This window comes from Panthera uncia (genome assembly GCF_023721935.1).
Source record: "Panthera uncia isolate 11264 chromosome A3 unlocalized genomic scaffold, Puncia_PCG_1.0 HiC_scaffold_11, whole genome shotgun sequence".
Lineage (NCBI taxonomy): Eukaryota > Metazoa > Chordata > Mammalia > Carnivora > Felidae > Panthera > Panthera uncia.
Window position 1 is genome coordinate 95,154,079 of NW_026057578.1, and position 15,873 is coordinate 95,169,951.

General features: G+C 34.5%; 1 pseudogene; it reads right to left on the reverse strand.

The window, feature by feature from the left end:
- Positions 1 to 3,402: 3,402 nt before the first annotated feature.
- LOC125937187 (uncharacterized) lies at positions 3,403 to 3,523 on the reverse strand (annotated as a pseudogene).
- Between the last annotated feature and the right edge of the window lie 12,350 nt (positions 3,524 to 15,873).

Sequence of the window (15,873 nt, forward strand, 5' to 3'; positions counted from 1 at the left end):
ATATTCCATTGTTTGGATGTACCACAGTTTATCCATTCCCCTACTGAAGGACATCTTGGTTGCTTCCAAGTTTCAACAATTATAAGTAAAACTACTATGAATGTTTGTGTGCAAGTTTTTGTGCTGACATAAATTCTCAAGTGTTTTGGATAAATACCTAAGAGTGCTTATCCTATGTACTAGGGTTGGATCGTATGGTTCCTTAGGTACCACTGCTGGATTTTGTAGTGATAGTGTGTTTAGTTGTGTAAGAAACTGCCAAATTATCTTTCACAGTGGTTGTACCACTTTGCGTTCCCACCAGCAGTAAATGAAACTTTCCTTTGCTTAAGATCTTCACCAGCTTTTGATGTTAGTGTTCTGAAATTTGGCCATTCGAATAAGTGTGTAGTGTTATCTTGCTATTGTTTTAATTTACATTTCCATGATAAAATAGGTTGTGGAATATCTTTTCATATGCTGTTTTGCCATGTGTATACTTGGCTTGGTGTCTGAATCTTTCATCTTTTTTTCTTGTCGTTACTGTTTAGTTTTACGTGTTCTTTGTATATATTGGACAACAATCTTTCATGGAATTTGGCAAACATTTTCTCTCAATCTGAGGCTTGTCTTCTCATTGTCTTCACATTGTCTTTCATAGAACTTGTGTTTTCAATTTTAATTAAGCCTAGATAATTGTTCTTTTTTTTTCATGGATCATGCCTTTGGTGTGTTATCTAAACAGTCACCACCATACCCAAGGTCATCTAAGTTTTCTCCTGTGTTATAGTCAAGGAATTTATACTTTTGTGTTTCATACTTAGGTCTATGATCCATTTGGAGTCATTTTTTGTGAAGAATGTAAGATCTGGTTCTAGATTCTTTGGGGGATTTTTTTTTTTTTTTTTTGCATGTAGATGTACAGTTGTTCCAGTACCATCAGTTTGGAAGACTGTCTTTGCTCCATTATATTACTTTTGCTCCTTTCTCAGAGATCAGTTGACTATATTTCTGGGGGTATATTTCTGGACTCCCTACTATATTCCATTGATCTCTTCATCCATTCTTTCACCAATACCACACACTGTCTTGATTACTATAGCATTATAATATGTCCTGAAGTAGAGTAGTGTCAGTTCTCCAACGTTGTTCTTTTCCTTCAATATTGGGCTGGCCATTCAGGCTCTTTTGCCTCTTTATATAAAGTTTATCAGTTTGTTGATATCCACTATATAACTTGGTGGGATTTTGATGGGAATTGCATTGAATCTATGTATCAAGTTGAGAAGAAATGACATTGTGGCAATACTGAGCCATCCTATTCATAAACATGAAATATCCATCCATTTATTTAGTCCTTTGATTTTATTCATCACAGTCTTGTCATTTTCTCAGATCTTGTACATATTTTGCCAGATTTATACCTATGTATTTCATATTTTTGGCTGCTGATGGGAAAAGTTCTGTGTCTTTAATTTTAAAGTTACACTTTATAAAAATTCCTGGTACATAGAAAATCCATTGACTTATATATTAACCTTGTATTAGAAATATTTTATGATTTGTTATGAGATTTCTACTTTGATTGATGTGTTACTTAGAGGTGTGTTGTTTTTAAAAGAAAGAAAGAAAGAAAGAAAGAAAGAAAGAAAGAAAGAAAGAAAGAAAAAGGAAGGAAAGAGAAAGGAAGGAAGGAAGGAAGGAAGGAAGGAAGGAAGGAAGGAAGAAAAAGAAGTGTGTTGTTGAATCTCAATGTATTTTGGGATTTTCCAGCTATCTTTCTGTTACTGATTTCCAATTTAATTCCTTTGTGGTCTGAGAGTAAGCATTGCATTGTTTCTTGTATTTTAAATGTGTTAAGGTGTTTTATGGCCCAGAATGTGGTCTGTATTGGTGAATGTTCCATTCTTCAAAAGAATGTATATTTTGCTGTTGTTGGATGAAGTACTTTATACATGTCAATTATATCCAGGTAATAGCTGGTGTTGTTGAGTTCAACTGTGTTCTTACGGATTTTCTGCCTGCCAGATCTGTCCATCTGTGACAGAGGGGTGTTGAAGTCTCTAACTTAGATATGGATTCATCTATTTCTCTTTGAAGTTCCATTAGTTTTTGCCTCATGTGTTTGGTGGTCTACTGTTAGGTATATACACAGTTGGGATGGTTAGGTCTTCCTATATAATAAACATTTTATCACTGTTGTAATCCCCTGCCTTTATCCCTGATAATACTTTAGCTCTGAATTCTGTTCTATTTGAAATTGATATCGTTAATTTATTTTTTAAAAAATAGTATTAGCATAGTACATCTTTATTCATGCATTTGTTTTTAATTCATGTGCCTTTTTATTTAAATTGGATTCCTTATAAACACTATATTGATAGGTCTTCTTTTTGATTGACTGTGAAAATCTTTGTCTTTTAATTGGTACATTTAGGCCATTGACATTCCAAGTGATTATTGCTATCCAATATACAATTGAATTGATATCTATTATATTCATTACTGTTTTCTATTTGTTGCCTTTGTTTTTATTCCTATTTTTGTCTTCCATTATTTTTTCTGCCTTTTGTGGTTTTAAGTACATATTTTATGATTCCATTTTCTCTCCTTTCTTAGCAAGTCACTTATATAGTTGACCCTTGAATAATATGGGGATTAGAAGCTCCACAAACCCACCCCTCCACTGCACAATTGAAAATTTACATAAAACTTTTATGCCCCGAAAACAACTACTAATAGTCTGCTGTTGACTGGAAGATACACAATAACATAAACAGTCCATTAACACATTTTATGTATATGTATTATACACTACAGTCTCACAATGTACAAGCTAGAGAAAGAAAATGTTATTAAGAAAATCATAAGGAAGAGAAAATATATTTATAGTACTAAAGTCTAAAATATCCATGTATAAATGGACCTGTGCAGTTCAAACCTGTGTTTTTCAAGGATCAACTGAATTTGGTATTTTTTTTTTGTTTTGCTTTTATTTTTAACTCTTTTTTGGGAGGGACAGGAAGTAGGTTTTATTGGTGATTAAGGATTAGGCAGTGACTGAAACTGATGACTTTAGGAATGTAGGGCCTGCCATTTCTCTAGGGCCACAATTAGAATATATTTGACCCCACAGCCAACCACGATGAGCTTCTTTTCAGCCACCATGTCTTCAAATTCATTCATATTAAACTTAGTAAAGCCTCTCTTCTTGAAGATGTGGGTCTTCCAGCAGCCAGATAACTTGAACTTGACCCTGCATAGGACCTCTGTCCTTGTTTTGTGGTATGGAACTGGTGGATCTGATGGTTTGCCCAATGGGGATCTTGGCCACTGTACTCTAGGGCCAAAGGCACCCCACATATCTGTCTGGGGCCTAGAATGGGGTCAACTTGAGGTAAGACATAAATGTCCAACAGAAAGGTCCATCTCCATGTACTTAGGCCAAGCCATATGAGCAACAGACTGCATATACTACTAAGGAAGCTGCTGTTTGCAGTCATTGGACATCTAAAAAGAGCCTGGTTGGTTTAATTGGCTGCGGTTTGTTTTTGTTGTTGTTTTGTTTCTTTTGTTGTCGTTTTTAAATTTTTTTAGTGTTTTTCCTAGAGTTTTCAATATACATCTTATAGGCTAATCCAAGTCCACATTTAAATAATGCAGTGCTAATCATGGGCAGTGTGAGTACCTTACAATAACAAAATAATCCTAATTTCTCCTCCTGTCCCTTGTATCATTATTATCATTCATTTAACTTAGGCATAGATTATGTAATCAAATACATTTTTGGTATTATTATAATTAACACATTGATATCTGATCAATTAATGATCAGAAAAACAATTTTTTTATTTAACTTTACATATCAATTCTTTGATACTATTCCTTTTCTTACATGTGTCTAAGTTTCTGACCTATATTTGTTTTCTTTCTCTAGAGAATGTATTTTAGCATTTCTTGCAGAGCAAGCTTATTGGCAAAAATATACCCTCAATCTCTGAGAAAATGTCTGCTTTATTTCTTTTCCACTTTTGAAGAATAATTTCCAACTTGGTAGTCTTTTTTCCTCCCTATACTTTAATTATGAGTGCAATTCTGATATATGTCCCTCTGTAGGTAAGGAGTTTATTTTTTCTCCCTGTGGCATTTTTTCTATGGATTATTTCTATGTATCTGATTTCCTGTAGTTTGAAGTGAAATTCCAGGTGTAGTTTTTGAGGGGCATTTATCATGCATAATAGGATTCCTGAGATCTCTGGATCTCAGAGATTCCTGGATCTGTGGTTTTGTGTTTGATATTAATTTGGGGAAATTCTCAGACATTATCATTTTGTTTTTCTTCTTCTGGTAGTCCTATTATGTGTATGTTACACATTTTGTATTTGTCCCACAGTCCTTGGATAACCTGTTCTGTTTTGTTTTGTTTTTTAATCTCTGTTCTCTTTTCTTTTTCGTTTTCAAGGTTCATTGATATATCCTCTAATTCAAAGATTCTGTCTTCAGCTATGTCCTGTGTACTATGGAAGGAATTCTCGTAGTTGTTTTATCTACCTCTCTCTTTGCTTGTTTTTGTTTTTTTAGTTTATTTATTTTGGGAAAGAGAGAGAGAGAAAGTGGGGAAGGGGCAGAGAGAGTGGGAGACAATCACAAGCAGGGTCCACGCTAGCAGTACTGAGCCCTACTCAGGGCTCAAACTCATAAATGGCGAGATCATGACCCAAGCTGAAATTGAGTCAGAAGCTTAAGGGACTGAGCCACACAGGTAACCTGGGACTTTGTACCTCTTAAAGCCTTTCACTGATTTTGCCTATTCCTCTACCACTCTCCCTCCCCTCTGGCAACCACCAATTTGTTCTCTAAATTTATGAATCTGGTTTTGTTGTTGGATTTTTTTTTTAGATTCCATATACAAGTGAAATCACATGGCATTTGTCTTTTTCTGGCTGATTTACTTCATTTACTATTATAGCCTCTAGGACAATCCATAGTGTTGCAATTGGCAAGATTTCTTTCTTTTTTATGTTTGAGTAATATTCCATTGTGTGTATATATATATATGTATATGTATATGTATATATATGTATATGTATATATGTATATATATATACATATACATATACATATATATATATATCCCACATCTTCTTTATCCATTCATCTCTTGATGGACACTTAGGTTGCTTCCATATCTTGGCTGCTGTAAATAATCCTGCAATCTATCCTGTTTCTATACTCTAGTGACAAAGTAGCAGAAAGATAACTTAAGAAAACAATCTCAAAACATTGGTCTGATAATTCCAACATTTCTGCTGCATCTGGTTCTGATGCTTGTTCTGCCTCTTCAAATTGTGCTTGTTTGTTTTTTATCTTTTGGTATACTTTGTAATTTTTTTTTTCTTGATAATGGGACTTGATATACTGGATAAAGGAACTGCTGTAAGTAGGGCTTTAGTAATGTGGTGTGAGGTGTGATGGGAGGGGAAGTTTTCTATGGGCCTGTGAGGTCTGCTGGTGAGTCTACTCCTTTGGACTATGAGTTTCACAAGTGTTTGTCAGTGTTTGTTTGTGTTTATGTATTTGTTTTCTTGTTTACTCTGTCTCCAGTTCAGTGAGCAGGATGGCTAGGGAGTGCAGGAATTGGGTATTCCCCTTTTGCCATGTCAGTTAAGCTGTGGTAATACCCTAGCAAGTTAGGCTCTGGTTAATTGGTTTCTCCTGAGGGCAGGCCTTGTTAAGAAGAACATGATGTCGTTCAGTATTTCAAAATGCTTCCTTTTCACTTCCCTCTGCCAGAGCTGAAGGGGATTTTCCTCAGATATTTACTGTGAGAACCTGTTTGAGCTTCTGGAGGTAAACCTCACAAAATTCTTTCCTTCCTACACTGCCTGTGTTCCCTGGTGTTCCTGCCCTGGCACTGGTTCTTGAAGAAAGCTCTGCTGTGAGTATCTGCTCAGGTAAACCACAACTCCCTAGATTCACCTGGCTGTCTGTCCCGTCTTGAGGGCAGTGTTTTGCCCTGTGTCCTCTTTTCTTTAAAATAAAATGTTAACATTTATTTATTTTTGAGAGAGAGAGAGAGAGAGAGAGAGACAGAGACAGAACATGAGTGGGGGAGGGGCAGAGAGAGAGAGAGAGAGAGAGGGAGACACAGAATCTGAAACAAGCAAGCTCCAGGCTCTGAGCTGCCAGCACAGACCCCAACACGGGGTCAAACCCTGGAAGCGTGAGATCATGACCTGAGCTGAAGTCAGGTGCTTAACCGACTGAACCACCCAGGAGCCCCAGTGTATCCTGTCTTCTTGAGCACACAAGAAGAGTTATTAATTTTTCAGTCTGTTCAGCTTTTTAGTACAGAGTGGCAACTTCCAAGTATTTTACATGCAGAACTGGAAACTGGATCCCCTTCTTTTTCATAGTTGGACATTTATGGAAAGTTACAAAGATATTACAGAGTTCCCATGTACAGCATAGCCAATTTCTCCTATAATAACATTTTATATTAATATGGTATATTTTATATATATATATATATATACACACATAACATATTTGCACAGTATCAGTGCATTATTATACGAAGTCCATTCTTTATTCATACATTTCCTCAGTTTTTACTAAATGTTTTTTACTGCTAGGATCCCATCCACGGTAAATATTACATTTATTCATCATCTTTCCATAGGATTCTAGGAGCTGTAACAGTTCATTTGACTTCCTTGTTCTTGATGACCTTGACAATTTTGAGAAGTATTGGTCAGGTATTTTGTAGAATGTTTCTTATTTGGGGTTTCTCATGATTGCACAGGAGTAATGCATTCATGGGAGTCAGAACACAGAGGTAATGTGCCATTCTCACCATTTCATATCAAGGATATATATTCTCAAGATGACTCATTACTGTTGATGTTTACCTTGATTCCCTGACTGAGGACATGTTTGTCAGATTTCTCTTCTGTAAACTTACTGGGATTCCCTTCCCTTTCTATACTGTCTTCTTTGGAAGAAAGTCACTTTACACAGCCCACACATAAGAGGTAAAAAATTACTTTCTATCTCTTTGAGAGTTGGATTATCTACAAAAATTATTTTGAAGACTTATCCACAAGAGTTCCGCCTATATTGTCCCATGTATTTATTTACATGTGTGCTTATACCAGTATTCATAAATATTTATTCTATATTTTGTGATGTAATCGAATAATTATTTAATTTGTTGCTCAAATTATTCCAGCTTTATCCATGAGAGCTCTTTTAGTTCATTTTTGTATATCCTTTAATATACCTATACTCTTATTTGTATATGTGTATTTAGCACTTTCCTACTTTCTGGAATAATAAAATTCATCTTATATATTTCTTGTCTTGGTCCTAGAATTAGGGATTTATCCAAGGAACTCTTTGGTATAAAAAAACTAAGACCTGGGCATAAGGTGTCCTCTCATTTTTTTTTTTTTTTTGGTTTTGTTTGGTTTTGTTTTGTTTTCTCCCCTTGAATCTCATACTTTCAAACTTTTGGCTCAATTTCTTCATTTTTAAGTACATTTTTTAGAAATTCCTTGAGTTTGTTGGTGCTGGATTTTAATATCCTTAGCTTCTCTTTATTTTTACATGGTTTTATTTTTCCATCAATCTTGAAAAATTAATTATAAAAATACAGATTTTACTAATTCCATTGCATAATCATTTTTATGTATAAAATTTACCTCATTTTTATAATTATGTACTTCATAATTGAATATCATTAAATTACTTTATAGCTTACATTGTTTTGTATTGTAGCTGAAGCATTTGATTTTGGAAGACTATTTTTTAAAGAGCTTGTCCTTTTTTTTCTTTTTTTTTAAGTTTATTTGTTTCTTTTTAGAGAGGAAGAACAAGCAGGGAAGGGGCAGAGACAGAAAGGGAGAGAGAGAATCACAAGCAGGCTCTGGCACTGACAGCACAGGGCTGAGTGTAGGGCTTGATCTCATGAACACTAAGGTCATGACCTAAGCCAAAATCAAGAGTCTGATGCTCAACCAACTGAGCCACCCAAGTGCCCCTGATTTCAAAAGATTTTAAGGTAAAGATTTTTATGGTACTGTCCAACTCAGTAAGAGCATCATATTTCTCCTCCTTCATGATTTAATATTGTAGACATACATAATGACTGTGATAATTTGAAACAAAAAAACCTATGAATTCTCTCTCCAACCATAGTCATCTCAGTGGGTCATGACCCATGCTCTCTCCCCTTCCTTCTTCTCATCTCATATTGACTCTAACATTCCAACTGCGGCATACTATATTTTTGTAAAAATGTTTTAAGGACTTTTAAAAAGCCAATCTCTATATTAATTAAGCAGAGTTTTATACACAGCTATGAATTAAATTGACTATAAAGTTATTAATTGATGTTTTAAATTCCAAATGCTAAGTTTAGATTTATATATTATGCCATTCTACTGACTGGGTAGAAAAAATAGAATTGAGGTGATTACAAAAGCAGGAAATTAGTTCAGGTTAAAGATGAATCCCTGAAAAGGGAAATTGAGTGTTGTGCCATATTTTAAGCTTATGTTTAAGAAAGAATTGTTAGCACTTACAGTACAGGTAAACGAGTGAAATAATAAAGAAATGCAAAGTAGAGAGTAAGTATATATTTATTTGGCTGAATGTTGGTTGGGTATGGTGCCATTTAGTGAGACAAGAGAGAGGGAAATATACTGGAACAATGCTATGGGGATATTTTTAGGCATATAGACTACAATGTGTCTCTGTTAATGAGGTATCCAGAGATATTGATCTGCCCCTTTAGGACATATGAACAGAATATAGATTTAGGAGTAATAAACAAAGTGTTGGTTCTTGATGAGAAGCCTCAGGAATAGTAGATAGGGCTTTCCAACTTTATCAGAAAGAATATCTTGACTCACTGCCCAGTTAGACTAATTTTGATACAAGTTCATCTTTATCTGATAAGTTTCTCTGTAGCAACTATCAGTTGATCTATAAATTCTTATATATTAAGATCTTATGTCTAAATTCTTCCTATATAGAAATTAATGACTGGAAGTAATCATAAAAGTAAAATCTAAAGTGAAGATAGCAGCCTTATTTTTAGCTTGAACATTGTCAGACTGCTTGTCAATAACCTGTTGTTATATGACTTAGGAGACTTTCTGATTTAGAAGACTATTGGAGGTTGTTAAAATTCTCAATACACATCAGCTATAAACAAATTCTGCACAGATTTTGGCCTTTAGAAAACAAAACCTTATTATACTGTCAGTGTATGTGCATTATAAAAGAATCTGAATTTCTTTGGAATATGTATATTCTATGACATTCCATGACACTTGAACTATCCCTCTTAAATCTTGAAATGGGTCATCCTCAGAAAACTCAAATCAGTCTGGCAAGCAAGCCTCTTGTGTAGTAAACCTTTCTCTACTGAGACCTACAGGTATTATCTAGCTTAAAATTTATGAAAAAAGACTTATCCATCTCAAATTTTTAGTAATATTAGACATAATTAGGTCTTTGCATTTGAAACCCCCATATTTTTTTTCTTTTTTTCCCTCTCTTTCTTTCTCATTGTCTCTTAATCTGTCATAAAAGAAAAAAAAAAAAAAACTTTACCTCCACTTAAGTTAATACTGTAGAAACACTGAAATACAGTAGAAATGAACAGAATATGAAGTAATAATTATTCATCATTGAATAACAAAAAATAACAAAATGGGGCTGGATTTTCCTTTGCCTTTAGTTTAATAGTCTAAGAACCTATTTCTGAGGAAACAGACTATAGAGTTATTCCTGGTGATAAATACAATCGCATAGTCACACAAATCAGAGTGAGACTGTTTTTAGGAGAAAATTAGATTTGTGTAGTCTTATAAGGTTATATATTAAAATAATCAAATAAATATGTATCAAATCTTACTTTATAGTAATATGAAGATACATAATCTTAAAATTATTTCATTTAATAGTTAAGGGATAAATTTTTATATTAGAGCTAAGAAAAATCATTTAACCTTACCCAATATTATGTGGTATCTGGGAATATGACTATGGAAATTCTTTCCTTCTTGTTTATATGGCTTTATGTAGTCATGAATATGAAAGCCAAAACCCACAGGATATTTCAAGATGCTGTTCCTAGTTATTTTATTAATTATTATTACTATTATTTTTTTTTACTTGCTTTATCTTCTCAGGAAAATAAAGATGTACAGATGTCATTTAACCTACTGGTATCAAAATTTTTCAATTGAACAGAGATAACATTTTCCTTAGAAAAAAATATTTCATGAGGGTCAAAAGTTTTATTTTTTTTTAATTTTTTAATGTTTATTTATTTTTGAGAGAGAGAGTGAGTGGGTAGGAGCAGAGAGAGGGGGAGACACATAATCTGAAGCAGACTCCAAGCTCTGAGATGTCAGCACAGAGCCAGATGCAGGGCTCAAACTCACAAACCACAAGATCATGACCTAAGGTAAAGTTGGAGGCTCAACCAGCTGAGCCACCCAGGCACCCCGTAGGTCAAGTGCTTTAAAAGGATTACAATTCTAGCTACTCTGAGATTGCAGTTGGAGATGACTTCCTTGTCCAGTTACCCACTCATTCTTCCTATGTTGTCCTCCGTATCGCGAGAGCTTCATGGAGCAATATTTGAAAAGCATTAACATATCACAATTTTCTTGTTAACTATATAAAGAAAATAAAATTTAGAATGTGTGATAAAACTGGAGGATATCTCCCATATACTTACAAATACCTTTGCTTGTGCTTTTCCTGTAGAAAGGACACTTTCATCTTATCTACTTCCATCAATATGTAATTATAGATAGACCTGATAGCGATGTAGGATATCTTGCTATTACATATGTGTGGTATAAAGAACACCACAACCACTCACAAATGTGATTTGGATCTAAGTGTGCAGTTCCATCTTTTTAAATTCAAGCTGATTCAGGAAATGGTTCCTGGATCAGAACTAACACCGATGTAATTGTAGGACCATGCAAGTTTGTCTTAAAGGGATAAATCCTAAAGAGTGATAGATTTTCTTTTTTACTTAAACACACACACACACACACACACACACACACACACACACACCATGCATTTGTCCAAATACAAAACATTCACCTCTCTTCTTTGTTGATCTGTTGTTTCTTCCAATTTTGATAAACATACCCTCAATACAATAATAAATGACTAGTCTCGGATTAAAAATATAGCAACAAGTTGTGGTGATTGGACCCACTGGAGCGTGCATATCTCACTGAAAGATGGTGGCAGCTGTTCCTCTCACCTGGCTGTAACTACCTTGGAACAGAGAGATAGTTTTTTCCAGCTCCTCAGATACTTTCAAATCATACCAGAAATATGAGTTTAATAGGAAGTCAAAAATTTTCAATATTAGCCAAAATATATGCATTTAACATTGTATAAGCCAAGACTAGACAGGAAGAACACCATGTGTCAATGAGCCATAAAAGGCCAGTGAAGCACTGCTTTGGAATTTCTTTCGATTATATTTATTTAACCACAGACACTTAAATAATTAGTCCATTCCACAAATAATGAACATAGTAACTGTCACCATTGTTATAATTGATTTGCACATATTTTTTTCATTATTTTTCCCAAAAAACTCTGTGATTTAATGTTTTTATTCTCCTCACTTTAAAGGGGGAAATTGGAGGCACAGGTGGTTAAGTGTTGTTCTGTTAGTATAAAGAATAACTGTTACATGAAACAAACAAAACATGTATATTGGCTCCAGTATAATAGAAGTCAATGTCTCACATAAGTGAATTCCAAACAACTGTCCCAGTTACATAAGCAGCTGTCTTTCAGACAATGATTCAGGGACCCAGGCCTTCTTCTCTCTAGTGGCACGTCTTCAAATCCTGACTTCGAAATTGATTTTGCAAATCATCTTCAAACTGGTACATGGAGAATGAACATGGAGGAGCATATGTAACACATTCCTATGATCAAGGCTAAGAACCAGTGTCAAGGAAGAAGAGAAAATGAATTAGATGAAAATATAACCATTCTCTTTCACAATGTGAGCATCAGAATCAGGAGATGAATCCAAATAAGTTGTATCCGTATCCTGCACTCTCACTATATGCTAGTTACTAAAATAAAATAGGGTCATATAGTAAACATAGGGTTTTCAATTTGTAAAAAAGGCAGACATTTGTGGCAAATTTATAGGTATGGTGTGTATGTATATGTGTATATCTATATAAAAACTATTCATGAGACAAGATTGAGACCCATCTCATCATATCTTAATACTAAGGAAGTATTAACCTTAAGGAAGTTAATTCACCCAAAGACCAATGGAAACAATTCAATATTTCAAGAGAAAAATAAAGCAACCAGCCTTTGCAAACATTTATTTTAATGAATAAATTTTAATAAATGAAAGCCTGGAAAATGGCTTGAAAAATTAAAAGAATAATGTGAAATGAGCATTTCAGTGGCTTATGTGAGGCAAGAGGATAAGTGAAGTGAGAGTCTATGATGCTTTGGATTAGGGGATGATAGAGATGACAAGTGGATGGGATTAAATGATGTTTAGCAAATAATAGTGGCTGGGGCACCCTGGGTGGCTCAGGCAGTTGAACATCTGACTTCAGCTCAGGTCATGATCTCATGGTTTGTGAGTTCAAGCCTTGCTTCAGGCTCTCTGCAGTCAGTGTGGAGCCCACTTCAGATCCTCTGTCCCCTCTCTCTCTGTCCCTCCCCCGCTTGTGCACATGCACACTCTCTCTCTCTCTCTCTCAAAAATAAAAAAAAAATAATAAGAAAGAAAGAAAAAATAAAAGAAAATAATAGTGACTTAGTTTAGAGCATGGCTGGATGCGAACAATGAGCCTGAATCAAAACAGTGACCATCAGGTTTCTAGATTGAGCAAATGAATGAATACTTTCATTTAAAGCTATCTATTCATAAAAAAGGAAAATGGCAGGGGGGGATATTATGAATGCACCTTTTTATATTTTTAGTTTATAGTGATAAAATGGGAGTAATCAAACTACCTACCTAATGAGATTTTTATTAATGTAGGAAGTATGCATTACAGTAAAATTAAAAAAAAATCTTATTTTCTTATTGAATGATTTTTGGTTGTGGGTGTTTTTGCTTTTAATTTATGTCGTTTTATTTTTTTTTAATGTTCATTTATTTTTGAGAGAGAGAGAGAGAGAGACAGAGCATGAGAAGGAGAGGGGCAGAGAGAGAAAGAGGGAGACAAAGAATCCGAAGCAGGCTCCAAACTCTGAGCTGTCAGCACATAGACCGATCTGGGGCTCGAAACCACAAACTGTGAGATCATGACCTGAGCTGGCATTGAATGCTTAAACAACTGAGCCACCCAGGCACCTCTAGTTTGTGTTGTTTTAATGCTTGTTTATTTTGACAGGGAGAGAGAGAGAGAGAGAGAGAGAGAGAGAGAGAGAGCCCAAGTAGGGGAGAGGAAAACAGAGAGGGACAGAGAGAGAATCCCAAGTAGGTTCTGTGCTGTCAATATGGAGCCTAACTAGGGGCTCAATCTCCTGAACCATGGTATCATGATCTGAACCAAAATCAAGAGTTTTTAAAACTCTAGGATCTGTAATGTCATCCTCCAGGACACCATGGATCTCTCCCCATTCCTCTCTCCAGTCTGGGATAAACTCCAATGGGAAGAACATGGTTGCCTAACTGCCCCAATTTCTATAAGGTGTTTATCAGGAATACCTGTTCAAGTCTTCTATTTTCTTAAATACTTAAAATTTTGTCAAAAAATTTTTTTCACATGATAACCATATTTAACCTTCCAATTTACAGTGAGATATAAAGATGACAATATTTTTCAATGGAAGGGTAAAGAATAAATATTTAATAAATGTAGTTGGTTCATAGAAAATATTTAATAATTTCTAGATATTATAATATTATTGTGACTTTTCACTCTTTTGAAAATGTAAAATAACAATTAGATGTATCGGTTGAGAGCTCTGAAGAGTCCTTGGCTAGATACACAAATATATAAATTGCAAATACAAGGATGGCTCAGTGGACATTGTAAATTGTTTAACCATCATCAGATTTCCCATTCAGATCCTCTACTATAGCACCAATATAGTTTAGATATCCATTCCTCCCCACAAAGCCCACAGAACTTAGTGAAAATTGATCCATCTCTAGTTCCTGGAGAAGGTGTTAATTAAACTGAAATTTTAAAGTAATCATGGCAATCTTATCCATTTTGCCCAAGTAGATGTCAGGGTACAGAATTAAGAAAATCAACAAACAGTGTTTCTTTAGAAGCACTAATTGGTTCTGGGATATACACTTGACCTAAATTAGTTCAGTTGTACTGATTAGAAGATATTTTATTCCTCAGTAGAAATATGCTGTCTCTTCCCTCTCTGCACATGAAAACAGTAGCAAATTCTCACAATTACTCTTTATTATCTTTGCAACCATGAAAAAACCAGCATGGAGACAAAATATGAGAGAATAACACAAACAAAGCTACAGCCTTGGTCATGGACCTGGAGATCATTGTTCCATTTTAGGACTTTTGGGTTTGGGCTTCTCCTATAATTAGCCAAAAATATTTGTCCTAAAATACATACCAACTGAGGTCATCAATTTATATCACAATGCATAAGAAGAACATGAAGAATAAAACAAAAATACAGGCAAATCTAGGGTTTTAGATGAATATAACTATTCACTTTTGATAAAACCCTGAGGATATATGACTCATTAAAGAAGCATGTGAACAATTGAAACTATAAAATTATAGATGAGAAGTTAACCAAAATTATAATGTGCACAAATATATCCATTTTCCCTAAACATTAGCTAACGTGACAGTGACCCTGGAATTTTGGTAGCATCTATGTTTATTATAGCAATAATGCCTAAGTGCTCTGATACAGAAAACATAAATACCTTTTCGGTAACTGCATAGTGTATCACTTCCAGTACTTGTGCTGTCAAATATTACGACAGCAGTGTAATATTATTCTCAGAAAGGCAAAACAAAATAAAACATGACACTAATAATGTTATGTTTAATTCATGGTAATTTGATGTTCTTATTTTTTACGATCAGAATAAAATAGCTTGTGTAAGATAATACATTTGATTCATTCTGTACCAAGTCTTCTTTATTATGAGGCTTATAAAAGCATCAAATAATTACAACAAACAATTTAGTGGGAACTTATTACTACAAATAACTTCTAAATTGAAATGTTAGCTTGAATAATTTCAAAAAGAACAACAGCAAAGAATGCTAAGTACTTTAAACACCTCATGAGGTGAGCTACCATGCTGTGATGCCTGTCTTTAAAGAATCCCTTCAGGATGTCCACTTAGGATTGGAAGGGTAGGGATCCATTTCATTATTTTTAATTTTTTTAATGTTTATTTATTTAGAGAGAAAGAGAAGCAGAGAAAGAGGGAGAGAAACAATCCAAGCCAGCTATATGCTGTCAACAGAACCCAACCCAATGTAGGGCTCTATTCAAGAACTATGAGATCATGACCTGAGCTGAAATCAGGAACCAGAAACTTAACTGACTGAACCACCCACATGCCCAGGATCCATTTCATTAATATACTTATCCTCTCTTCCCTTTGCCAATTACCTGTTCAGTTGCCAACATGTTGCCTACTCCAAAACGTGTAACACATTTTACTGAAACATACTTACATACAACATTAAGTTGAATATATCTTCGAGCTGTTCTGGAAGCAATTCCATTATATAAGTTTCCAGATAAAGGTTTTGACCTGAGGATTCATAAGGGTGAGAGAGTTTATGAGATTGTGAGAGGTTCAGTTATGCAAATTCTAAATACCCAGGAAGAAACAACAAAAACCTTGCC